The sequence below is a fragment of the Mesocricetus auratus genome, unplaced genomic scaffold (genome assembly GCF_017639785.1).
Source record: "Mesocricetus auratus isolate SY011 unplaced genomic scaffold, BCM_Maur_2.0 Super-Scaffold_100707, whole genome shotgun sequence".
Lineage (NCBI taxonomy): Eukaryota > Metazoa > Chordata > Mammalia > Rodentia > Cricetidae > Mesocricetus > Mesocricetus auratus.
This window is the reverse complement of record NW_024429269.1, coordinates 16,480,705-16,507,243: the sequence shown is the minus strand read 5'-3', so window position 1 is coordinate 16,507,243 and position 26,539 is coordinate 16,480,705. Positions and strand designations below refer to the sequence as shown.

General features: G+C 39.3%; 1 long non-coding RNA gene across 1 annotated transcript; it reads left to right on the top strand.

Annotated features, from left to right (window-relative positions):
* The first annotated feature begins 2,707 nt into the window (after nt 1-2,707).
* On the top strand, nt 2,708-3,578 carry LOC121137873. Its single transcript, XR_005875142.1, has 2 exons — nt 2,708-3,032; nt 3,158-3,578. It is a non-coding gene; the product is annotated as an uncharacterized LOC121137873 (long non-coding RNA).
* Nucleotides 3,579-26,539: the final 22,961 nt, after the last annotated feature.

Sequence of the window (26,539 nt, the reverse complement as noted above, 5' to 3'; positions counted from 1 at the left end):
AGCAAGATCCTAAGTAATTACATCAAATATAAACATCAAAACATTACAATCAAAAGGGAAGAACCATAAAATGAGTCTATAACCCCACCATGCAACTCACACCATTCTTTAAAAAAATAACCTTTTACTGACAAATACAGATGGAAAAATGAAAGTAAGAAATATCTATAGAGCAGGCTAATACCCAGTATAAGGAAAGAATAAACTTGAACTAATAATAGATAATTTTCTGTGTCAAGCAATTCATTTCACATATTTAATTCAATAATTGCAAAAGAAGAGAAAGGATCTCTTTTCTTTGGGAATGTGGGTCCTAAGAAGTTATCCAGTGGGATGGGACCACACTATGAACATACAGGGAACAAGCACTAGGTGAACTCATTGGGTATTGCTTTAAAACCAGAAAACATACAAACAGACAGACAGCACATGGAGTTGGAAAGGAAAAAGTAGGTAGGAGGCTTTGAGGAATGATTGGTATTGGATTGGATAAATCATAGTATTCGTATCAAGGAATATTAAATAAAATATTTAAGTAAAAATGAATTGGAAAAATTCCAAGAATAATGGATCATGACTCTTGTGGTGGATGTCCATTGATTGTTTGAATTTTTCCTTCTCTAATGAAACCTGACCTGTCTCCCTCTACATACTACGTTAGCTACACCCAAAATATATATGTAGGTTTGCCATACCAAAATTTAGTTCACAATAGTTTCTAATCTTCTATTTTATCTCTACCCTTATCAGTATCAATGGGTTACTTGAAATGTGCTATTTAATTTCCAAATACTCGGTGTTATTCTGCCATTTGTTATGTAACTTCTACATTATTTTTTGGCCAGCAAATAAATCATGTAGTTTCAATCCCTACAGATTCACTGCTGCATTTTGAACTCTTTGACTGTATGATCTGTCTAAGAGAACACTGCTTGTCCACCGATAAAACATCCACTGCACTGGTGAGTGTAATGGCAGTACAGGAGTCAATTTGGTCGAATCACTTACTCTAATCTAGGCCATTTTTTTTACCTTATTCTATTAGCTACTTGGAAGTGAGTATTACACTCTACAACTCTGATTGTAGATTTACCTTATTTTAATGTTCTCAGCTTTTGCTCCATACATTTTATGACTCTTATTAAGTGCATAGACAGAGAGTATCATCTCCTCTGGACCAGGGACCCTTTATTCATTGTAAAATGACTCCTCTATCTCACAGTTCCACTGGTTTTGACTTAACATCTATTCTTCTTTTAGTCCCAAATGTCTTAAATGCGAAGGGGGAAGAAAATCTTCTCCTTCAGAATGGCATGGCTATTGGTCCCAGACAACACTACTTTTCTTAGCCTACCCAACATCCACCGACTTAAAACTGGTGGATACTAATATGTCTAGGTCAAGAAGTTCTCGTGGTTTCTGTTTCTCTGTGCTATGTTCCATTCGTGCTCTCCCTAAGGAGTCCATGTTTCATGAAATTTCTCTTTTTTTCTTCCAAGGTGTGTGTGTGTGTGTGTGTGTGTGTGTGCGTGATAAGCACCTTCATCAGTCACCCTAGTTCCTTCTGCAGACGTTCCAGCCTATTTCTTTGATGGTGTGTCATCCCAGGATTATCGAACCTAAATGATGATGGGATTTTTCTGTCTTTTCTCCATATTGCATATCATTACTGCTTATCTAAAGCTACCGAATCTTCACAACTCTACTTGAAATTGATAAATTGGTTTCATTTTTAAAGGCAAGGATTCACATTTAGACTACTATTTTCTACGTGTCTTTTTTTCTTTCATTTCACCAAAGTCATTATCTTTATATGCTAGCAGAATGTTCCTTGATTGAATGTTCACTGCCAGCAAAGGCTTATAAAGCCCAGTCAAGGGCATTTGACCTCAGTGTGTCTGCAAAAGTAATGGCAGTGTTTGGGGCACAGTGAGTTGCAAGAGCATTGTGGACTTCTTCCGTAAGAAACAATCTGCAGCAAGCACACTGCTAAAGATTTTTTTGTCCTCAGTTAAGCAAGGGTGGGGGCAGAAAGGTGAGGGAAGAATGGAGGAGAGGGAGAGAGAGACTGGGGATGGAGGAAAATGGAAAGGACATCTCAGATTCAAGAACCATCTGACCAGAAGATTAAACTTGATTTCTGTTGTTCTGGATCTCTACAAAAATGCTAAGGAGAAAATGGTTGGAAGGCACATTTTTTCCTGGCTTCCTGTATTCAGTAAAACACACTTTAAAGATTCAGTTTCCCGGTTTTGACTATTTCAGGGAGCAGGGCTGCTTGCAACTTATGCTTCTATACTCAAATGGTAATGGCCTCCAAATTTGATAGTTTTATTATATGATATCTTTTTTGAAAGAAAATTACTCTTCCATTTTGCATGGCCTATTTTTCATTAGGTTAGGACTCAACACAGTACAGATTAGCTTAGAAACATGAGGTGTGCTCTAGACAAAAAGAACACATGGATTTGCTCCACAGTCTTTATCCTGCACTGGTCGCCAGAGGGCAATGTTGCACATAGTAGCCACTTCTGTTTCTGTAGGTGTTATGTGCATTTAGTTGATTTCTTTCTTTCTTTCTTTCTTTCTTTCTTTCTTTCTTTCTTTCTTTCTTTCTTTCTTTCTTTTTTTTCTCGAGACAGTGTTTCTCTGTGTTGTCCTGGAACTCGCTCTGTAAACCAGGCTAGCCTCGAATTCACAGAAATCCGCTTGCCTCTGCCTCCCGAGTGCTGGGATTAAAGGCGCGTGCCACCAAAGCCCAGCTCTGGCTGATTTCTTTTAACATCTGTTAAGTGAAGAAGTAAAGACAGCCAGAGGTTAGAAACTTCCCAGGACCAGGACCACTTCTGCGGTGTTATTTCATATTAGAATTTTATCTAAACACGGAAGATGTACAGTCAACTTTGTGCCTTTGTCTTCAAGAACTGAGAACTTCATGTGCCAAGCTTTTCTAGAAAGGCAGCAGAGGTGTTCGCAGCGCTCAGCCATGCTTCCTGTCCTCATCTTGTTGCTGGGGATGCATTTTTTCCTAGGTGAGTAAAACATCCTTATTGTTTGTAGATGCACCCAAATAAGTGTTTTTCTCACTTGAATTTTAGCAAGAACATTTTTTCTCCAAGTCTACATCACATTTATTGATTTACCATTAATTTTGCAGGACACATCCAAGCACAGTCAGTGTCCTAGGGTGATGCTCATGTCACCATCCTCGAAGGAGACTCAGTGGAGCTCAGATGCAACTATTCCTATGGTGGAACTACTTACCTCTTCTGGTACATGCAGCTCCATGTTCAAAGCCTCCAGTTGCTCTTCAAGTATTATTCTGGAGAGCCCTTGGTTCATGGCTTGAGCGGCTTTGAGGCTGAGTTTAGCAAGAGCGACTCTTCCGTCCACCTGAAGAAAGTCTCTGTGCACCTGAGCGACTCGGCTGTGTACTTCTGTGCTCTGAGTTCACAGTGTGTGGAGCTGCAGGAGGAGCTGAACACAAACCTGTAAGATGCTGGGGAGGACTATAGCTGAGTGACTTTCGATTATCCATGCTCCTGTAAGTAACCTAAATAAAGTTATTAGTTCTCCCAGATGGACTTCTCTGCAATCATTACTTTGATCTGTCATTGGTCCTCTATCTATAGCATATAGGAAAAGTAAGATAGCAGGCTAAAATCATGCAATGATTCCTGAGAAATGCTTGCTTCCCTAATGGTTGTTTTGTAGACTTCCCTGAAGGTTTCTAATAACTGGTTATCTCTAGGAGACTTGAAGATACATCTCAGTTCCACATAAACAATGACTGCAGTGGATGCCTATGTAGTGTGCACTATAGGGAGAAGTGTGGGCTTCTTCCTGCTTCAGACTTAAGGTTCTGTTAGGAAGTGTAACAGCTGCACTCACCTCCTCAAAAGCCTCAGATGCACTCTCCATCTGTGATGTCGGTCATCTTGATCAGAGCAGAATCACAGTGAAGAGAATCTCAATATGACTCATCTGGATTAGGCTGGCCTGTGAGCCTCTGTGGAAGACTTAGATAATCACACAGCCTGACAACAGACAGCACTTTTTCCAGAGGCGTCCTGCCCACTGAGTGAAGCGGGGAGAGTGAGTAGAGCATGGCATGGAAACATTCTGTGCTCTTTCTTCCTGATGGAGGATGTGATGTGACGAGTTCACTCAAGCTTCTGTTGCTGTGACTTCCATGCTAGGATGGACTGTAACCTGGCAGTGTTAGGTCAAATGAATCCTCTTCCTATTAAGGGATCATGGTCAGGCTGTGTTACCATAGCAGCTGGAAGGGTAAGTAGAATGCTCATGACTGCTTTGTTACATTTGGAGCACAGAGTAAAGAGACTGAAGGCAGGAAAGAGACCAGAGTCTGACCCTTACAGATGAAACCACTTCAAACAGTGAAAGACAGGCACTCCCTCATGGGTAGTGGGGGTCTGGAAGTAAGGAGAAGAATACTTGGAGTTTATAGAGGGGACTGGGATGCAGAGTCTTATACAGTTGCAAGTGGCTGCATACAAGTCTGTAGCCTCGAACTGATCTCATGGAATCCAGTGTCAGAAAGGGAGAAGTGATGGGCAAAGGAGTTAAGACTGGGCTGGTCTGACCCACAGAAACAGTTGACCTGAACAAGGGGGAGCTCTTGGTCCCCAGATTGATGGCTGTGTGGAAAGCATGGGATTGACCCAGACCCCCTGAATGTGGGTGTCAGTGAGGAGGCCTAGGTAATCTATGGGGCCTTGGGTAGTATTTATCCCTGGCATACAAACAGACTTTGAGTGCCCATCATACAATGAGGGATGCTCTCTTAGTCTAAACTCTTGAAGGAGGACCTAGACCCTACCCTGGATGAAATGACAGTTACCAGAGATCCACCATGGAGTTCCTCACCTCCCTGGGGATCAGAGTGGAGATTGGGTGGGGGACTAGGGGATCTGGTGGGGAGTTATGGGGAGGAGGAGAGGGGGAGGGAGCTGGTAGTTACATGTGAAACCAACTTAAATAAAAATGGAAGAGGAAAAAAACAAGTCAGAAGCCTCACATTCCTCATGTTGTCTGCTAATTTGAGACAGACTGTCCTGGGAAGCAGGCTCCTTTCTGGAGCTCACTGAGAATGGCTGGAGCAAGAAGAGCTGTGACCTCTTAGGAATTCTGCTTGTACAACTGAGGCACAGAATCATGTGTGATCAATGCAGTATTATTTCTCCTTCTGTAAGTGTAACTAATGTTCCATAAATACACAAATGAGAAAGTGGAAAAACTCAAAGCTTTAGACAGTTATATTTACTATTTGACAAATTATGACATCCTTTAAGTATATTCATGTAAATAAATATATCTCTACTCAAAAGTAAAATTTCAAATAAAATTTAAAACATTTATACCTGGATCCAGCATGTATCAGTCCTAAGCTACAGGACCTATCTATTCTGGACTGATGTCTTTGGGGCTGTGTTTGGAACCAGCTGAACAGCCCCTGGGTCTGACTCTGAGTGGGTGACTGTGGATCAGGGAAGTCCTAGCTACCCAGCAGCATAAAGGACAAGACAGAGACATCATGTCATCAGTTCAAGCATCCTCTTAAATAGCTTTCCAAGTATGGAGGTACTGGCAGAAGACATCCATTATCACATATATAGGGCTGACTAGGAAACACTTCCTTTAACCCTAGAGATGATCCTAGAAATCACTAAAAAGCACGTCTACAAGTCCTCAGATACTCCATAATGGCAACAGTCTTCAGGCACATCCCACTATTCCCCAGACACATCCCACTAGCCCTCATGATGGGTGTGAGGCCTAGGTCTATTGTTACACAAACTAGAAGCCAATTTCCACTGTGGCCATCCAGAGGTATCCAGCTGACACCTAAAAGACAATAGGAGATTTGAGCTCCTGGAATTGAGCTGAGGCTTATATCTGAAATTTGGGCCCCAACACATTTGCCAATAAACTTGTTATTGTCCTTGTTTTTCAACTCAATGTTATTCCTTTTCATTCTCTGAAAACAAAGTTGATGAACTTTGTTTTCTGAATTTCACTTTGAATTTCTAATACATAAGTGTATGTTATATAGTTAGCTCTGGGTATATATATGTATGTATATATATGTATATGTATATATAAGGATATGTATATATGTATATGTATATATATGTATATATAGTTAATGACAAATCATTGTATGATGATTGTTAGGTTTGCTTTTTTACTAAAAAAACTGGAGACGTGGGATGTCATAAAAATCTGTTTCAGTGATTTTAACATCATCTCAATTTAAGAATATGCAATATGTCACTTTTTTAAAATTATGAAGCTGTTGGCCTTGCTTGTTTCTTACTGGCTAGCTCTGACTTAAATATTTATCCCATAATTGTTAATCTAAGTATGTCTATTACCGGAGAAGTTTCCGGGCTTCCTACCCCATGGCGTTACATCTCGACTCCTGTATTTCTCCTTCCCAGAGTTCTCCTGGACTCCTAGTCCCACCTATCTAGATTCCTATTGGCCAGCAGTGCTTTATTGGCAAATGCACAGGACTTTCCCCCCAACATCTCCTCTTTTCTGTTTAAACAAAAAGAAAGGTCTTAACTTTAACATAGTCAAATCATATATAAAAGAACAGTTATCAAGTAAGAACATAGTTACAATATTTTGTCTATCAACATTTAGCAAGATTTAAAGAAAATATCATCTGTCTCATTCTTGTGAGTCCAAAGTCCTATATGTAGCTTATCTTTTATCATAACTAAGGAAAACTATAATTATAACTATCTGTCTTCAACTCTATCAAAGACCTCAGAAGGATAATAAAAATGTAAACACTAGAACTGACAGAGACATGTCGCTTCCTGGACAGTTACCTGGAGTTCCTCTGTAATGTTGGGGCATCCATCTTCAGCCCATAAAGCCACAATGTGCCTGGAAGACTTCTCAGCAAAGCAGGAAATTTCAAACTGTCCATCTGCATTGGCAGTCTTTTGATGGGCATTTGGGTAGTGCAATTCCAGTAGAAGCAATCAAAGTCACAATCAAAAGTCAGGTTCACAAAGGTCAGTCGGTCACCATCAGTCATGTTTCCAAGGTGGTGCTTCAGCCCTGTGCTTCTTTATCAGCCTTTGTCACCTCTACTACTAAGTCAAGTCACATATCAGGGGAAGGGGAATTCCATTCAATTCCATAGGTATTCAACATCTTCAGTTTCTTTATTTCTCTAGGAATGCAAGTTATATGGGTTTGTCTTAATTAATTGAATGTTTCTGTGGAGAAAAACTATTGCCTAGTCAACTTACAGAAGAAAAAGTTTATTTGGGGCTTACAGTTTCAGTGATTTGGAGTCCATATCCATAATGATGGAGAGCATGATGCTGGGGCATGGTACTTGAAAAATAGCTGAGACCATCCATCTTGAGACACAACCACAATGCAGAGAAAGTAACAAGACCATGCCTCCTAACTCTTCCTAGGTTTATCGTCTGGGAACCAAGTATTCAAAAATAGGAACCTATATATTCTTTTCAAACTGCCAGAGGGTCTTTTTACAATTATTAATATTTTTGAGGTGATGGAGACTGACCCCTTCAAAGCCTCATGCATAGTAGTTTATGTGCTCTACCACTGAGTAACACAATATTCAAATATTTCCAATAATACACATGTAATCTGAAATTGTCATTTTTCTTCACAAAACTTTTATCAAATTGAGTGTATTATGATAAATGCTTCAAATGTGAAACAAATGTCTATTTCAAGTAGTGACATTCCTTTAAACAAACAGCATTCATTTATTAATTTTATTTTTGATTTAATTTATATTCCAACCACAGATATCCCTCCCAACCCTCCTCCCAGTCTCCTTGCCTCCTTCATTTGCTAACTTAAGAAGTATTTATTAGTGTAACATAATAGGAGTTTGTCTCTTTTCGCCAAAGTCATCAGGTAGTGACTAAACATGTGTTGAATTCCTTGCTTGTATGATTTCTTCAGTAGAATATCACATGGCCCAATCTAGCTACAAGAAACTTCAAAATGGCATGGAATGGAGTTCCTAGGTAAGATAATTATAAGTGCAAATAAGCCTATCACAGTTTTTCTTAAAAATTACAGAAGCACCATAAAAAACTACCAGGTGTGTTAGGTAAAATGAAAAAGCTCAGAATGGCACTCCATCACTGACTTTGAGAATGTAGGTCAACAATTTTCTGAGGTTAGCAAATTGCCTAAAATGGGGGTTGAGGAAGGTTGCATCTCCCTGACACATATGCATTTCCTGTTTAATTCTCAGCTCAAACTCATCTTTTCACTATGACTTTAACCTTTTCTAATTTAAGAAATGAAGATTCACACAGACCACTGGCTTAGGAAGTGAACACTTCTCCAGGACTAGTGATTGTACTCTTGTAAATGTTTCATAAGTGGGATGACACTGGAGCTTCTGTCTTGTTCTATGATAGTGACATAAATTTTAAGGACAATTTTTCCTATGAGGCAAAATACAGGTCATCACCAAGGTTACCCACACTGAATTGTTGTTATTAATTTCTCTTTTTAGGTGAAACCAGTGGAGATTTGCTGACACAGACAGAAGGTCAAGGGACTTCTGTTACTGTGAGCTGTTCCTATGAAACGCAACAGTACCCAGCCCTGTTCTTGTACATGAAGTATCCCAGAGAAGGTCCATAGCACCTCTTCAGTGTCTCAAAGGCCAACGAGAAGGGATGAGAAGGGAAGCAGCAGAGGTTTTGAAGCTACATATGATGGAGGATACAATTCCTTCCAATTCCTTCCACACACCACACTGTTTTGAGGATTTATCAGTTTTTTCCTGTCTATCTAGAGTTAGGAAACAAAGATGTCAGGGAAATGCGTGTGGTGGCCGGTGATGATGATCATACAGCTATGTGAACAACATACCAAAAATTGAAATATACACTTGAAATAATTTAGCACATAAAGAAGATTTCAGAAAACCTCTTCAAAATATAAAGTTTTAGAACAATGGAAAGGCATATTGTATGAAAATAGCATTTATAAAAACAACAAAAGAAAACCCAATAGTTCAACTTCTTAATTTGATCCAAAGTAGTCTCTTCTCAGAGCTTCTGATCCTATTGTCTCATTGGAGCTCTAGTATTTGCCTGGTCCTAGAGACTTCAAGTCCTGCATTGGGTTTCCTGAATTTCTGCTTGATAGAGGACACCTTCTTTTTCAGAAAGTAGGCCAATCAATTCCTTTAAAAATAATAAACCTTAACTATAAAAGCAAGTTAACAACAAAACAACCTCTCCAACGCAATAATTTCCTAGTTCACTCATGATGAACCCAAAAGTTTTATTAACTTAATAACTGTGTGTCACAGCAAGCTCTAAAATGAGTTCTTAGTGTATATTATCATATTTGTGTTTTCTTCCTTGAAAATCTCCCTCTTGAATATACTTATAAGTTATTCCCAGTTATTGTTCAAATCTACTTTCCTAAGCACTATATATATACATGCATACATATATACATATATATTCATCTCTGTATGTCATTCAACCAAGGTTTTTCTTTCTATCTATCTATCTATCTATCTATCTATCTATCTATCTATCTATCTATCTTTCATCTCCCTATCTGTCATCTATCTCCATATCTATCATCTGTCTATTTAGTATCTATCTATCTATCTATCTATCTATCTATCTATCTATCTATCTATCTTTTCTTCCTGAGACAATGTTTGCTGCACACACAAACCTTGAACTCAGATTCAGAAGACATTTTGACTGTCTGGCCTTCCACATGCTTGGATTTTTGTCATGTTCCATTGTACTGGGCTTTATATTTACATAGTTTTAAGTAAACATGTTTATCCATACACACAAATTTTTAATGTAAAGTAAAAAGATTTCCACTTGGAAAGAGAGATTTGCATCTAATCATTGTCTTTCTATTAGTTGTCATTAATTTTTTGTGTTTGCTGAACTAGTAAACACATAGCAATACCCAATATTGCTACCACCACAAAATTATTAATTTTGCATTAGTCACATCTGTTTAATGCAGTTATGTGTACCTATTGTGTGTCAGGTGATAATCTAAAAGTATGAAAAAAGAATTAATTTGTAGCTTTGGTAGAATGTATTTCATTGTTGTCTTACAGAGGGCTTTCACCATATTGTCATTATTTTACCTGAAAATATTGGTCTCAAACTCGCAGAGATGCTTCTGCCTCTGCATCCCTAGTGTTGGGATTAAAGGAATGTGCCACAATGCCTAGTAGAACTTATTACTTTTTACTATTACTGTTCCCTATTTTTGTCTCCTACTCATGGATCAACATAGGTTTTACTTCGTGATGTAAGATGTCTATTTAGGACATTGTCTGTCCTATTATTTAGTGACTTCATATAGATTCCTTTAATGCATATGTATATTTTAGGATGCTTCTACAATAGTGTGTTCTCTTGTGATTTTTCAGATGGTCATTAGCGTTAGTTGTCCCTGCCCACATTCCCTCCTTTACCTTTCTCTTCCATCCCCTCCCTATTTATTCTTCCTATTCTACTTTTCCTTTTTTCTCTCTATAACATCATATTCTATTTCTTCTTCCTTGGGTGACATTCTCTTCTCTTCCCTCCTAGTCCCCTATGTGGTACACAAATTTTGTGACACTTTGGATTGCAGCATGCCTATCAAAACCATAATGATAATTTCTATAAATAAGAGAAAACAAACAATATTTGTCTTTAAGGGTTTAGGTTACCTCATGCTAGTTGATTTTATTTCCAGCTCAATCAAATTACCTTCATATTTCATGATTTCACTTTTAACAATGGAATCCTATTCCACTGTACAAATAAACTACACTGCATCATCTGTTCATCAGTTAATAGTCATCTTGGATGTTTCCAATTACTGTGTACTGTGAATAGGGCAGTAAAGAACATGGATGAGCAAGCACCTCTGTAATAAGGTGCAGGGTCCTTTGGGTGTATTCCCAAGAGTAGTATAGCATCTATTCCCAGCTTCCCAAGGAATCACTACATTGATTTACATGGTGGCTGTACAAGGTTGCATGGCCATCAATAATGAATAAATGTTTCCCTTCCCCCACATCCCCACCAACATGTCCTGTCATTTATTTTATTGATTTGCCCATTCTTAGGATGACAGTTGCCTTTACATGTACAAGGTCCTAAAGACTGACACATATCTTATTATTAGGATTTGGGAGGAGGCACAGGATGCCATTCATCTTCAGTTCAGTTCCTATCCACCACGGGGTGCAGTTTCCTAACACGGATCACTTCCTGTGTGATTTGTATCTGAGCAGATTTACCCTTTCTTTCTGACTTAACATTTCTTCATGTTAAGCTTCAAGACCATTTTCTAGATGACTCTTCTAGATAAACTCTTCTCAAGGCTTCGTGACTGCGATACTCCTCATACTCGGTAAGGAAAGTGATTTAAACAGGAAAGTCTTTAGCCTTATGTTATCTAAGAACGAGCATTATCCATAAGTTGACACAGAACTCACTCTATCTCTTGCTCTCCTTGCACTTTAGGAAGGACACATGGAACTCTGTGACTCAAGCAGGAGCCCGAGTGACCATCTCAGAAGGCGAGTTCCTGACAATAATTTGCACGTATTGAATGACAAGCATAGGGTACCCAGCTCTTTTCTTCCATGTTCAATACCCTGGAAAAAGACTACAGCTCCTCATGAAAGTCCTTACAGCTGGCAAGAAGGGAAGCAGCAGAGGTTTTGAAGCTACATATGATAGAGGACCCCTGTGCCTCCTTGCAGCCTGCAGTAGCAGGTTTTGGTGCTGACTGCAAGTGTCTGTGTAGCACAGTGCACCCACCACACAGATGTAGGTGGCCATATCCTCGAGCTGGGTGGCTTTGATGTGCAGGGTGCTGTTCTGAATATCTGTATTCAGAGTGGCTGAGGATCTTCCGTTTGAATTTTTTTTCTCTCTGTGAGTCATGACTGTCAGGGACACAAGACCTCTGCCTGTGTCTTGTCTGTACCACCTTAAGTTGTTAAAAGGGCGCACAGTATAACTGCATTGAAGGATGCAGTTCTCTCCCTGCAGGACAGCCAGGGCCTGGGGACTCTGCTCCACTTGGGTCTTGCCAGCAGCCCCTATTCAGAAAACAACATGAAATTGCAGAAATCAATCATCCACACTTAGTGCTTGTAGATTGTATTCTTTAGTCTCCACATGGATCTCAGGTGACTAAAAATAGGATGAGTTTGCTCTCTCCACCTATCCTAAGGAATCACCTCTTTCCTCCAGCTCTTAAGAAAATGTTCTTTGACTTCCTGTGGCTCCCTGGTTAAAACCTCCACTAACTTACACTGGAAGTACAGCCACAAAACCACCCAGCAGGCACTCCAGTGCTTCTCCATTGTTCTGCAGAAGTCTGTTGGAAAGCTGCTGCCTAATTCATCAGATCTTTCTTATAACATAAGGGAACTCTCAGGAAGTACAGCCAGCCAACTAGAGACCTGAGGCCCTCATCAGCTCCTGGAGACAGGACCAATGCAAGCACTGCCATCCTGTGGTCAGATGTGGACTTGCTCAAACCTTTGAGTAAACTTTTGTGGTTCGTTTCATTGCTGCCAATGTGATGCATGATGTATCCATAAATACATGGTAAAGTGTCAATTAGGATATATTTCAGGACCTTAGTTCAATTTTGTCTGTACTTGAGACATTAGATAGGACAGGTAATATTTATTGTCCTCGTTTGAGTGGAGATGCCTAAAGACTTTTCAAATGAATAGAAATAACTCATGGTAGGGCATAGTAGTAACAACTAGCCTGAACTTAGTCTGAACCTAAAATGTGAATTCCTTTAGAATATGAGATTTCCCCTGTTCTATTTGCTACTATGTCACCAGTTTCAAAAAATGAGTTTTGCCAGTAAATAAGTAAATTAAAAATCTGTTGAAAAATAAATATTTGTATTAATTCTTTAACAACTTCATGTTTGCATGCATGATATTTTCAACAATGCTTTCCAATACCTGTTGTTCTCAAATATGGTGATAAATGCTAAGAATCATCAATTCTCTGTTCTCCTAAATTATACACTAATGAAGAAGCTGAGGATCTGGCACAGGTACTGACAACTGGTGAGTGTTGAAGGTCTTGAAATTTCCTTTCTTAAAGCTTCTTATTTCTCAGAGAAATTGAAGCCAATGAAAAAGTGAAAATTACTTGGGTAAATGAAGATTTGCTCTGTATCTGAGATCTAACTCATAGATATGGAGAAAGCAAAACAATGGAAACATAACTTGCCTGACAAATCAAAAGTAAAGTAGAATAATTCACTCCTACAGGACAAAACAGGATTCTAGGAGAGAGTTACAGAAGTGAAGACAGTGTGATCACTGGTTTTGTGTCAGTGTGGCCAGTACCCAGATAGTTAATCTATCACTTATCTAAATCTCTCCGTGAAATAGGTGGATTTCATGTGTTCATTTGAAGGATTTAAAAGGAAACTGATAGTTGGGCATAGTAACTCATGGCTTTCATGTAAATACTTGGAAGGCAGGTGTTGACATTTGTGAGTTTGAGGCTAGCCTGGTCTATAGACAGTTCTAGGATAGTCAGGGCTACATAGTTAGAACCCCACTTCAAAAAAAAAGAAAAGAAAAGAAGAAATGAAGGAAAGATTGAAGAATTGAAAGAAAGAGAAAGAATTAAAGAGAGAAAAACTAATGAAGTTACCTCCAAATAGAAGAAATTCTGGCTGATTTACCAAGGAAGTCAGCTGTTTTCTGCACAATGAGTACCTCCTTTCAACTCTTCATGTTCTATTAGCAAGTGAGGTCATGCTGTTCCTCCTTCTGCTTAAGAATTCCCCAGGTTTTGTAAGGAAAGACTTGTAGCTTTCTGTCACCTCTCCTACCAGACTGTTAGGTCACATTATGGAGATGTTTCATTCTCCAAAACATTTCATTATCTAGCGATAGAAAAGGCTTATATGTGGTTCAGTGGCAAATCACTTGCCTGGCATGTACTAGGCCCTGGGTAGGTCCCCAGCACTGAAGGAAAATAACTTAAAGTCCGGCCACAGAGAACTCTTCATTCTCCTAGTGGCTGGTGAAGTTATGAGGCCTGGCATGAGAACTTCTATAGGATTTTCACCACCAGAGAATAAGGCCATGCAACACAGTGTGCATTGAAGCCAGACTGCTTTCAGAGGCACGAGCTCAGCGCCCAGGCAACCTGCTGCCTCTCAGCTTGTGCTCAGCTCCCCCTGCAGTTTCTGTCACTCGGTCACCCACAGCACAGTAGTACTCAGGTGAGTCTGACTCTTGAACCCAGGCTTTTTGCAAGTTAAAGGACTACAGAGCAGTCTTTGCAACACTGTACTAGGGAACTGAGTTTCCCTTTGGGGGTTATTAGTCTCATTATAAAGTCAATTTTAAAACAATTTGAAGAGCATAAAACAATTTGAAGAGCAAGCTTGAGAACAATTTCAATAGATTTTTGACAGAAAAACAACAATAATTAAAACAATCTGAAAATCAAGCCTGGGAACAATTTTAATAGATTTTTGAGAGAAAAACAACTATATAGAAAAGCAGGAAATCTAGGCAGCCACCATTAGGTGAGGAGGTGGGGAAAATATAGCTGGCTCAGTTCACCACAGACGTCAGAGAAACAGCAAGAAAGCTGAGAATGTCAATGAAATTTGCTTAGAATCCCTGAGCCATGGATCTATTTTCAGAGGGCAGCCAGTACCACACTCCTGTGTCCCAGAAAAAATGCTTGCACCAGAAATACATACCGAAAATTGAAATAGAAATAGCTTATTAAGAAGGAAAGCACTGCTAAGAATGGGTGTGTGCTAATGAGCTGAGGTGAGTGTCTAAAACACATCTGGCCACACTGCAAACAGTTTTCATAAGACCCATAGAATCCCCATCTCTACCATGCATATTGCCTCAGGGTTTCTGCACAATCCACGTTCCTTAGATGAAGTCTGGGTTAGGAAAGCCTTTCAGGCTTTCTTCTTTCATGTTAACCTTTTACAAAGAATAATTACTACTTCTAATTTAAACATTTTTGTGAATTTCATACATGTGTACAGTACTCAAATTATTTCTGTATCACCCTCCTTCTTTTACACCTCCCACATTTTCCTTACTCCATCTAAAACTCATGTCCTCTTCTTTAATTAGTGTTTCATATACACACACGCAAATACATCTACCTGAGTCCATTTAGTGTTGCTCTTATGTGCTTGTGTTTAGGGTGATCTCTTTGGATTGGATAACCTATCAGAAGTCTTATCTCTGAGGAAAGTTGATTTTTTTTCCCTCTCAGTAGTCATCTAGAAGTTGGGACCTTATGAGATTTCCCATATCTATGTTGACATCTCAGTTGACACTCTCATTTTGCAGGTCTTATTTAGTTGATCACATTTTTAAAATTTATTCATTTTACATATCAACCACATTTCCCCAGCCCTCCCACCTTTCCTTTTGCTCTCCCCCACCACCTCCAGCCTAACTCATCCCCCACGGACTCCTCAGAAAAGGGTTCTGCCTCCCACGGGGAGTCAACAAAATCTGGCATTTCAGGTTGAGGCTGGACCAAGCCCCTCCCCCTTGCATCAAAGCTGACCAAGGCATCCCTCCATAGAGAATGGGTTTCAAAGAGCCAGCTCCCCAAGGACAGATCATGGTCTGATGTCAGGACCCCTCAAACAGACCAAGCTTTTTCAGCCATCCTTAGAAGCCCCTTCTGTATTTCTCTGCCTTCCCTCTTCCAAGTTAGATATTATTTTCCTTCTCAGTTTTTCCCCTTTATAGCACTGTGTCCTACTGTCCACCTTTCTCAGACACTTTCATTTCTTCCAATGGCATTATTTTAGTTTCCTGGTTTCTGTGGTGACTGGAGGCTGTGTACTCACATCTGAAAATTCAGACCAGTGACCACAAATCAGACAGAACATGTGATGTTCTTCTCTCTGGACGAGGGTTACCTCAATAGCTTTGGTTTCTTTCCATTTACCTGCAAATTTTATGATTTCATTTTCTTTACAGTTGAATAGAACTCTGATCTTGGTGATTATCCTGCCTCAATAGAAATAGTGAGTGAGTTTCTACTGTCTCAAAGGGATATACTGCCTGTACTGGCTAGGTTTATATCAACTTGACACAAGCTAGAGCTATCTAAAGAGAGGGAACCTCAATGAAGAAATAGTTCCCATAAGTTCTGGCTGTAAGGCATTTTCTTAATTACTGATTGACTGGGTGGGGAAGCCCAATTCTGGGTGCTGCCATTCCTTGGCTGGGTGTTCTGGGTTCTGTAAGAACACAGGCAAAGCAAGTGTTGATGAGCAAGCCAGTAAGCAGCATCCTCCCATGGCCTCTTCATCAGATTCTGTCTCCAGGTTGCTTCCCTGCTTGAGTTCCTGTTCTGACTTCCTTCAATGATGGACTACAGCGTTGAAGTGTAAGTCAAATAAACCCTTTCCTTTCCAAGTTCCTTTTGTCATGGTGTTTCATCATAGCAATAGTCACCCTATCTAAGACAATACCTTATCCTTCTAGGTTGTATCCTAATGCCATAATTCAGAAACGGTAGAGTAGTTGTTATTGGCAAACCCAATAAAATGTGTACTGTACAAGAGATTCACAAAAGAGCTGACTATTTTTATTTTTATTTTTCTGCACTATAATAATTGATCAAGAACAAAAGACTATTATTGCACACCCTCCCACAGCATGAAGGCCCTTGCCATTTGACAAGTTTGTTTCTCAACCAGAGTAAAATCATAAAGTTCCCTCTTTCTTTTTCTTTATTTTCTTTTCTTGTAATTTCTTAGTCATAGTTGAACCTTGTTCTGTAAGTATGATGGTTTGAATGAGAGAGGCTCACATATTTGAATGCTTGGTTACCAGTTGGTGGAAATATTTGGGAAGAATCAGGAGGTGTTTATTGAAGAAAGCCACTGGAGGTACGTTTTGAAGTTTTAAAAGACTCATGCTATTCCCAGTTAGCTTTTTCTTTCTTCTTCATCCATGTTTATCAAAATGTAAGCTTTCAGTCTTTTCCAGAGAAGGACTGGGCAAGGCACAGAAAAACATTCAACTATACTAACGGGTTAGAGTTGGACAAGACAAACCAACCAAAGGAAAAATCTCAAAGAAGGCACAAGAAACAGTATGTACTCGTTTGCACATACAGGAATCCCATAAAAAGTATAAACTGGAAACCATAATATATACCCTAAGGAACTGTTGAACACCCATGAGTGTCCAGTATATATTGTCTCAGTATCTCTGAGTTCCTATGGTCTTTGATCATGTTGATTTAGAGGGCCTTGCTTTCTTGTTGTCCTCCATCCCTTCTGGCTCTGACAGTCTTGCTGCATCCTACTCCCTAATCCCTGAGTAGAAAGATGTGTTGGAGACATCTCACTTTTGGCTGAGTGTTGCAAAGTATCTCATTCTGTGCATAATGTTTGTCTGTAGGTCTCTGTATTTGTTTCTATCTGCTGCAGGACAATGTTTCTTTGGTGATTGCTGATCAAGGCATTGATCTATGAGTACAGCATAATGTCATTAGGAATGATTTTATGTAACTTCTTTTTAGAGTGGAAGTATTTCCTTTTACCCTAGGTTTGTGGAGAGCAATATAAGGTCCTGACAACAGTCCTGGTTGGTTGGGGATTCCCATGGACACTTTTGGCTAGTACCTAATTTAGATATAACCCTATCACAGTACTGGAAGCTTCATTTGATGACAAGAGATGTCCAACTGGCACTCTTTGTTCCACTATTATTTGGCACTTTCCCCCTAGATCACCTTCATATATGTATGTATTTTCAGAAGCTTCTACTGTATTAGGTGTCTATAATACTCCTCAAAAGGCCCTCAACTTTTGTTGTCTCTTCCCATATTCCCTCACTCATCCTCTTGGCTTAGACAACCCTTAAATCGTAACATGAGGTCTATGTAGTATTTTGGTATTGGTAGAAAGAAGTGGACCTAGTTATTAAAGAATAGTGCTTGATTGTTTTGGCCTGACAGGTACCTCCCTTTAGAAATGACCTAAAGGTCTTGCCGATATTTCATAAAATCCAGAACTCTCCCAAGGCAGAGAAATCTCTTTGTGGGGAAAATTACTTAAATATGCACTAGAATGATTTGACAAGTTATTTTATCACACAAGATAAGAAGTTCTGAAAAATGAATTTCAATTGACATGACCCAGTCTGAGAAGGAGTAAAAAATAAACACAAGAAGAAAATGAACAGAATTTTGGAGATCCAGAGAACATTTTCTGACACAGAAACATCAATATTTATATTCTAGAAGAAAGGCTGAGGGCAAGGAGAAATAGTTGAAGAGATCCTGACCACAAACCTTTCCAAATTTGATGGAAGAAAAAAAGGCACACGTCAAAAAAGCTCAGTGTGAACCTGGAGTATATTGTCAATGAAGCCAGCCTTGAGCATCTGAAGATGTCATAAATGAAGTAACAACAGTCTAGAAAGTTGCTTTCAAGAGTGGCCAGCAAAGGATCTTTAGCAAGATCAGTAATTTTTCATTTGAAACCATGTCAGCCTGAAGTTGGCAAGATGACATATCTAAAGAGATAGAAAAGAAAAATACTGTCCACTAATGAGTGTGTACTTGGTAAAAAAAAAAAACAACAAAAATTAAAGGAGAAACTGTGACCTCCTTTTCTGGACTTTCATTATGAGAAATCATAGACACTATAGATAGTTGATGGCTTCTGGGGGAAGGGGGTGGTCAACTTTCCATCCCTCCCTCCCTCCCTCCCTTCCTCCCTCCCTCCCTTCCTTTCTTCTTTCCTTCATTTCCATTTTTTCCTGTTTTGCTTTTCTTTCTTTCTAAGACAGGCTCTCATTGTGCAACCTTGCCTGGTCCGAAATATATAGAGATCCACGAGCCTTTGCCTCCTGAGTGCTGTAATTAAAGTTTTGTGTGACAATAGCTAGCTCAGTTTTCATTATGGAACTGCCTGTCATAGTTCAATTATATTCCAGTGGATAACACACTAAGGAGTATATGGTCAGAACAATTTGGATCAATTTATTGTTAAGAAATTTTTTAAAAAATGAAGTTAGGTGAAATAATTCTGAAATAATTGATAGAATATATTTATAAAATTAAAAAATTTAAATCCTAGGATAATATTGCAGGCTAAAATTAAAAGGCAATATGCAATAGCTTGGAGTCCTACAAAATTAATGTACAATGATAAACTTTACTACTCAGATAAACAAAAATTTAGTACCTTTTGTAGCATGTTTGCTTTTACCTTGCTTAAAAAATAAATGCATAAGATTCTATTATAGATGTATTCCCAGTTGGATATAACTGTGTCTTTAGGGCAAAATATAATGATGCTTTATAAGGAACTCCAAACTCTAAACCTGTTAAAAGTATGTTTTAATTTCAAAAAATTAAAATAAATAAATAAAATTATAGACAATAAAAAGTATTCCCCATAGCCAAGAATGGTGGCAAGTGCCTTTAAAGGCAGAAATCAAGAAGCAGAGGTTTGTGGATCTCTGTGATTTCTAGGCCAGCATGGTATATACAGTGAGTTATGGATCATCCAGTACTACAAATAGTGACTCTGTGTCTTAATTAGGGTTTCTATTCCTTTGAAGTGATACCATAACCATGCCAACTCTTACAAAGAAAGCATGTAACTGGGACAAACTTACTGTTCGAAGTTTTTGTCTATTGTCTGTATGGCAGGAAGCATGGAAACACACAGGCAGACATGGTGCTGGAGAAGGAGATGTGAGTTCTACATCCAGATTTGCAGGCAGCTGAAAGAAAAAGTCTCTGGGCTTAAAACCTTAAATCCCACTCCTAGTGACACACTTCCTCCAACAAGGCCACATCTCCTAAGTAGTGCCATAGAGCAATACCACTCATACCACAAGGAATTTGTTTAACTATGTTCATAGCAACATTGTTTGTAATAGCCAGAACCTAGAAGCAACCTAGGTGCTCCTCACCTGAAGAGTAGATAAAGAAAATGTGGTACATTTACATAATGGAGTACTACTCAGTGATAAAAATCAGTGACACTTTGAAATTTGCAGGCAAATGACTGGAACTAGAAAAAATCATGCTGAGTGAGGTAACCCAGACACAGAAAGACAAACATAGTATGTACTCACTCATAGAAATGAAATAAAGGATGGCCACCCTTCAGTCTACAACTTCAGATTTATCAGGGAACAAGGAAGTCCCTAAGAGAGACATTCATGGATCCCCCCCACCTCGGAAAGGGAAATAAGAAAGATCTCCTGAGTAAATTGGGAAGATAATGGAAGGGGGAGGGTGATAGGAGTGTGGGGAGAGGAGGAGGGGAATGGGGGAGAAGAACATGAGGTACCAGTAGGATTTAGTTGGGTGAAGGACAGAGAGGGAGAGCAAGGCACAAGAATACCTTAATATATGGAGCCGTTATGGGATTATTGAGAAACCGTGCACTAAGAAAATTCCCAGGAATGCATAAGGATGACCCCAGCTAAGAATCTAAGCAATAGTGGAGAGGGTATATTGACTGTCCTTCCCTTGTAATCAGATTGATGACTACCTTAAGTGCCATCATAGAGCCTTCATCCAATAACTGATGGAAGCAATTGCAGAGTTCACAACTTAGCACTGGGATGAACTGCTAGAGCCCAGTTGTAGAGGGTTAAGACCTTGATGGGGGAAATTCACAGAAACAACTGACCAGAGCAAGAGGGTGCTCACTGACTCTGGACTAACAGCTGGGGTACCTGCATGAGACCAAACTAGGCTCTCTGAAATTGGGTGACAGGTGGGTGGCTTGTACAGTTTGTGGGGCCACTAGTAGTGGAACTAGTATTTATCCCTAGTGCATGAACAGGCTTTTTGGAACCCATCACTATGGATACCTTGCTTTGCCTAGATACAGCAGGAAGATCCTTGGTCTTGTCTCAAGAGATGTGGTAGACTTATTAATTCCCCATGGGAGGCTTCATGCTCTTCAATAATGGATGGGGGTTGAGGTGGGGGGAAGGTAGAGGGAGTGGGAGGAGAGCAGGGAGAGGGAACTGGGATTGACACATAAAATATGATTGTTTTAAAATAAAAAAGACAGGTGCATATTTAAGAACATCTTTTGTCACTGTCAGTATCCACAAGATGGCAGTCTCTTCCCAGAGACATGGGTGACCTCTGAAGAGGTTTTGAGTGAGAGATTTGAGGGGAGGGTTTTGCTGGTAAAACAAGGGTGGTGAAAAGAGCTCTATTTTCCTACTTGGTAGCACAGTATCTTGAAGTTTCCTGAAGGTGAAACATTAGAAATGTGAGACTAATATTTTCTGGGCTTACACTCTGGATCCTCAGTGAAGAGAGAATGAAGAAATCCTGGATTGTTTCACTAGTGGTCGTGTGGCTTCAGCTTAATTGTGAGTTTGGGCATCTCTTCTGGATATAAGGTGTCATATGTGAAATTGTCTACTCTAGGATAGTGGTAGAAACACAGATGTTTGTCTTCTCTAGTTAAGTGTGGGAGGCCTACGGAAAAGCGATTTTAGAGTGTTAGACCCCATATGTATCTAGTCCTATTTGTCTGGCCTTTGTCTTTCTGCACAGGGGTGAGCAGCCAGCAGAAGGTACAGCAGAACCCAGAATCCCTCAGTGTCCAAGAGGGAGCCATGGTCTCTCTCAACTGCACTTTTAGTGATGATGCTTCTGATAACTTCAGGTGGTACAGACAATATTCTGGGAAAGGCCTCGAGGTGCTTGTGTCCATCTTCTCCAGTGGTGAAAAGAAAGAAAGCAGATTCACAGTTCATCTCAATACAGCCAGCCTGCATGTTTCCCTGCATATTGGAGACTCCCAGCCCAGTGACTCAGCTGTCTACCTATGTGCAGTGAGCACACAGTGCTCTCCAGGCACCTGCAGCCTGCACCTAAACCCACTAGGCCCTAGCAAGGCCTGAAATGGATTTTATTTTGTTGCTGATTTTGCCACTGTTTTGATGTGCTGTTGTTGAAAGTAACAAGGCAATGCACTTGTGGAATATATCCCTATTACACAAGAAAAAAATAGCAGTTAAGAATAACTTACCTCAGCCAGGTGGTGGTGGCACACACCTTTAATCCCAGCACTAGGGAGGCAGAGGCAGGCAGATCTCTGTGAGTACTAGACCAGCCTGGTCTACACGAGCTAGTTCCAGGACAGTCTCTAAAGCCACAGAGAAACCCTGTCTTGAAAAACAAAAACAAACAAACAAAAAAAACTTACCTGCCCCCTCAAGTCCATGCTCAGCACATACATAAATAATATTCAGTCAACCTTTAGCTGCTCGCTGTTCCTCCTTATTTAAGAGTGTTACCAAAGGCTAACTTTCTAAGGAACAGTTACTTTTATATGTTTTTATGTGAATGCTGTATTCTGAGCTCCATGCTTGAATTTCACTATCCAGTGTGATGAGTACCACCTCCAGATCAGACTTTCAATGACTCACACCTGGTTTTCAGCTTTGCTGACTTGGTGGCTTCCCTACTTTGAGGGACTCTTCCCCATAATATGTGCCATACCTCTAAGAATAATGCACCATCAAATGAAGCATAACATCAAAAAGATCTGTGCTATGCATGACACCTTTCAGTGTGTGTGTTGCCTGTGCAAACTTATAATAAATCTTTTGGTATGGCTCTCAAGGCCTCTACTATTTGTATTGACTTCTGTACTTCCTCACATTAAGTCTATGTCAACAAAGAGGTTAGGAAACACACTGTAGTATGAGCAGCTTTGCCTGCATCCCTCTGTTCCCCTTGCTCACACAGTCTGAATGCTTTAATCTGTCCTATTCCTTCCCCAGAAAGCATCTTGATAATTTGCCAAATGAAGAATCCCTGGTCAGGTTGGAGAGACAGTTCAGTGGTTAAGAGCATGCACTGCACTGGAAAAAACAATTCAGTCCCCAGCATCCCTGTGTCAGCTCACAACACACTGTATGTCCTGTCTTAGGGGATTCAGTGACCACTTCTGGCCTTTGCAGACACTGCATGCACATGATGCACAATTATGTTTTCAGGAAAAACACCAATAAGAAGCAAAATAAAAAGAAAGTGATCTTTTATAAAAGAATCCCTTGTCATTCTAATTAATGACGGCTTCTTCCTTCCTTTGGGGTGTACTGCCACTTAATCACCAACTCTGAGGAATTACCTAATGGGTAAAAAGAACTTTCAGTTGTACCACTGGTACCAGAAGCTTCCACAAAAATGGAGCAACAATCCACAAATGCTGATCCAGGAACAATATATTTAATCAAGATTACGTTGGTGACACATGCCTTTAATCCCAGCACTCGGGAGGCAGAGGCAGGTGGATCTCTATGAGTTCGAGACCAGCCACTGGTCTACAAAGTGAGTTCCAGGACAGCCTCCAAAGCCACAGAGAAACCCTGTCTCGAAAAACCAAAAAAAAAAACCTTGTGAAAAAAAAAAGATTACTGAAATTCCCCCCAAATGAATAGGCACCAAACTAAATACCACATAGCTGCCCTAGAACAAAGGGACCTGGCTAATAACATTTATTATCTATAGTCAAGTTTTCAAAAGAAAATGCAGACTTGAAGTGACAAGAACATGACAAAAATGATAAGTAAACAAGTCAAGGATTATATATCAAGGCCAACCTCTTCCATGGGTGTTAAATATTAAAGCTACTCAGCCAGTCATGATGGTTGAGTACCAGAACTGTAAAGTCAAAACAGGACTACCACAGACCTGAGATTAGCCTGGGTCACATAAAGTGAGTTCCAATCAGCCTCAGCTACAGTATCAGATCTTACCTTAAAAAAATCCATGCAAACAAACTCAACACCACTACCAACAAACAAAAAACCAACCCACTCACCCACCCACCCAACAACCCAACAACCAACCAACCAATCAAGCAAGCAACCAAAGAAACACAAGAAAGAAAGAGAAAAGAAAAAAAAATATTAAGGATTTGGAAAACCTGATAGGGCTAGAGAAATGTGGAAGACACTTGCAAAAGGATAGGTTTTGTATACTTACATGAAACTGAATGTCTCCTTTTCTCCTCCATATATACAGAGATGTTTAAGTATGGTTCCAGAGCACAGGTTTCTTGGGATACTGCAATTCTCTGTACTCACTTCACATGACTCTCCCCGCCCCACACTCCCAAAAACCTTCCTGGGATGTGCTTGTAAGGCTAGAAAGTGACTGTAGAACAGCAAGTCTGAATAGTGATGAGTCACACAATACATTTTTAACTCCACAAGTGAAGTTTAAAAACTCCCTTCCTCCTTTTCAAGGAAAGGGGTTTACTTTGTTTCACAGTTTGAATGTGCAATATATATAGAGCTTGTAATTTCCAACCCTTTCCTTCAATGATTCCTGAACCTTTGCAGGATCATGGGGGATGTAGACAGTCCTTTGGGACTGAACATTCCACATTCTCTCAATACTATGCCTTGACCAGAAGGTGTCTACATATTAATTGAGGCTTGAGAGATACATTGGTCTAAGGGTATAATGATAAGTCACTAGGAGTTGTTTTAACTAATATGGCCATTTTTCAGGACAAAATTAGTATGTTCAGTCCTAGGGACTATAACTTTTAGACATTGTTTCTTGGTATCAACAATGATGCCAAATAAGGAATGTGATTTGTGGAATAGAACATAAATCCAATCAGAAGATGGTTGAATTACTCACATGAAGTTTGTACCACTATTAGATCAGTGGGTAAAGTCTTACTGTAGCTTTCAGTGTTCATAGCTAGGCAAGAATAACAATTGTTTCATTACCTCAAGTGTTGTGCATAGTCCTTTCCAGGACTATAAAAATTAACCAATGGTGGTGAAGTTTATAGATGAGTACCAGCTTTATTCAAGTATTATTATTCAAGTATAGTGTTTTAATCATCAAGTTCTGTAGAGTAACCAAGAGCACTGGCAATAACTTGTAATATTCAGGAGAATATAGAACCCCACTGTCCAATAACTCCATGAAAGGAAATCCATTCCTGGCACAAGGATTTTAACTGTTATCCTGAGGTGTCAAGTAAGGGCCTCATCATCCTATTATTGGGTAACTATATTTTAATATATGTACGTACTCAAGAAGCTTCTAGAGTAGTAGGTAAGTTTTCATATGACTTTCCATTCCTATTTTCCCTCCTCCGCTCTTCCTTGACACAGAAAATAATAAATTAACCCCTGCAAGTAATAAATAGGACCTTATGAATCTCAACCCCTTCTGCACAGCTAAAGATGCAACCATGTGAGTGAAGAGAGAGCCCACAGAATGGGAAAAATCTTTTAAGCTCTCTCTCTCTCTCTCTATATATATATATATATATATATATATGAGACAAAGGATTAGTATGTAGAATATACAAGTAACTAAAAATCCCTTAACGTCAAGTAACATACCTAATTTAAATATGAAGCATGAAACTAAACAGAGAACACTCAAGATATGAATTACAAATGGCTGAGAAAGACTTAAAATGTTCAGCATCCTCAGATATTATATAAATGAAAATTTAAAACAGCTTTAGCTTTTGTATCACTCTAGAGAGACTGGCTAGGATCCAAAAAGCAAATGAAGAGAAATAATGGCTTGGACTTGGAGAAAGGGAAACATTTCTCCATTTGCTGATTACCATGCAAACTGGTGGATCAATATAGAAATCTATGCAATTGCTCCTCAAAATCTAGAAATGTATCTACCAGATGGTCCAGCTATATATTTTTGGAATATATCCAAAGAATCTATAGACTATGACAGATATCTGCTTATTCAAGTTCATTGCTGTTCTATTCATGCTATCTAGGGAATTCAAGTATGCTAGAAAACCATCAGCTGACGAATGGTAATTAAACAGTAGTACATACTTTTTGACTTTAGTCATTCTTTCTTGGTAAAATTAAATTTCAGAGTAGTTTTAATCTGTATTTTCATGATATCTAATAGTGTTAACACCATTTGAAATTCATGTTTTGAGAACTATTTGTATAGTTCAATGTTCCAATTTTCATCAGCTTTTTTTTCAAGACAGGGTTTCTCTGTGGCTTTGGAGGCTATAGTGGAACTACCTCTTGTAGAACAGGCTGGTCTTGAACTCACAGAGATCCTCCTGCCTCTGACTCCCAAGTGCTGGCATTAAAGGCATGCGCCACCAGCCTCCCCACTCCCTGGCCAGGTTGTTTGTTTTAATGATGTTTATATTCTCAAAGTCATTTTTATACATATCTGGAAATTTTTTACAATTATGTGTTTTGAAAAAATCATATAAAATATATTATAGAAATTTTATAAACACACAGTCATACACATACACACACACAGACATAAAGTGTTTCAATAGAATTACACTGTAATGGGGCAACAATGAACCTATTAGATAACACAGGATAACAAACAAAAAGGTAAGTTCCAGGAATAGATTACATTCCTTTGACTATATTAGTTCCATATACCTCTCTGTATTATGGGATATTGTTAATACT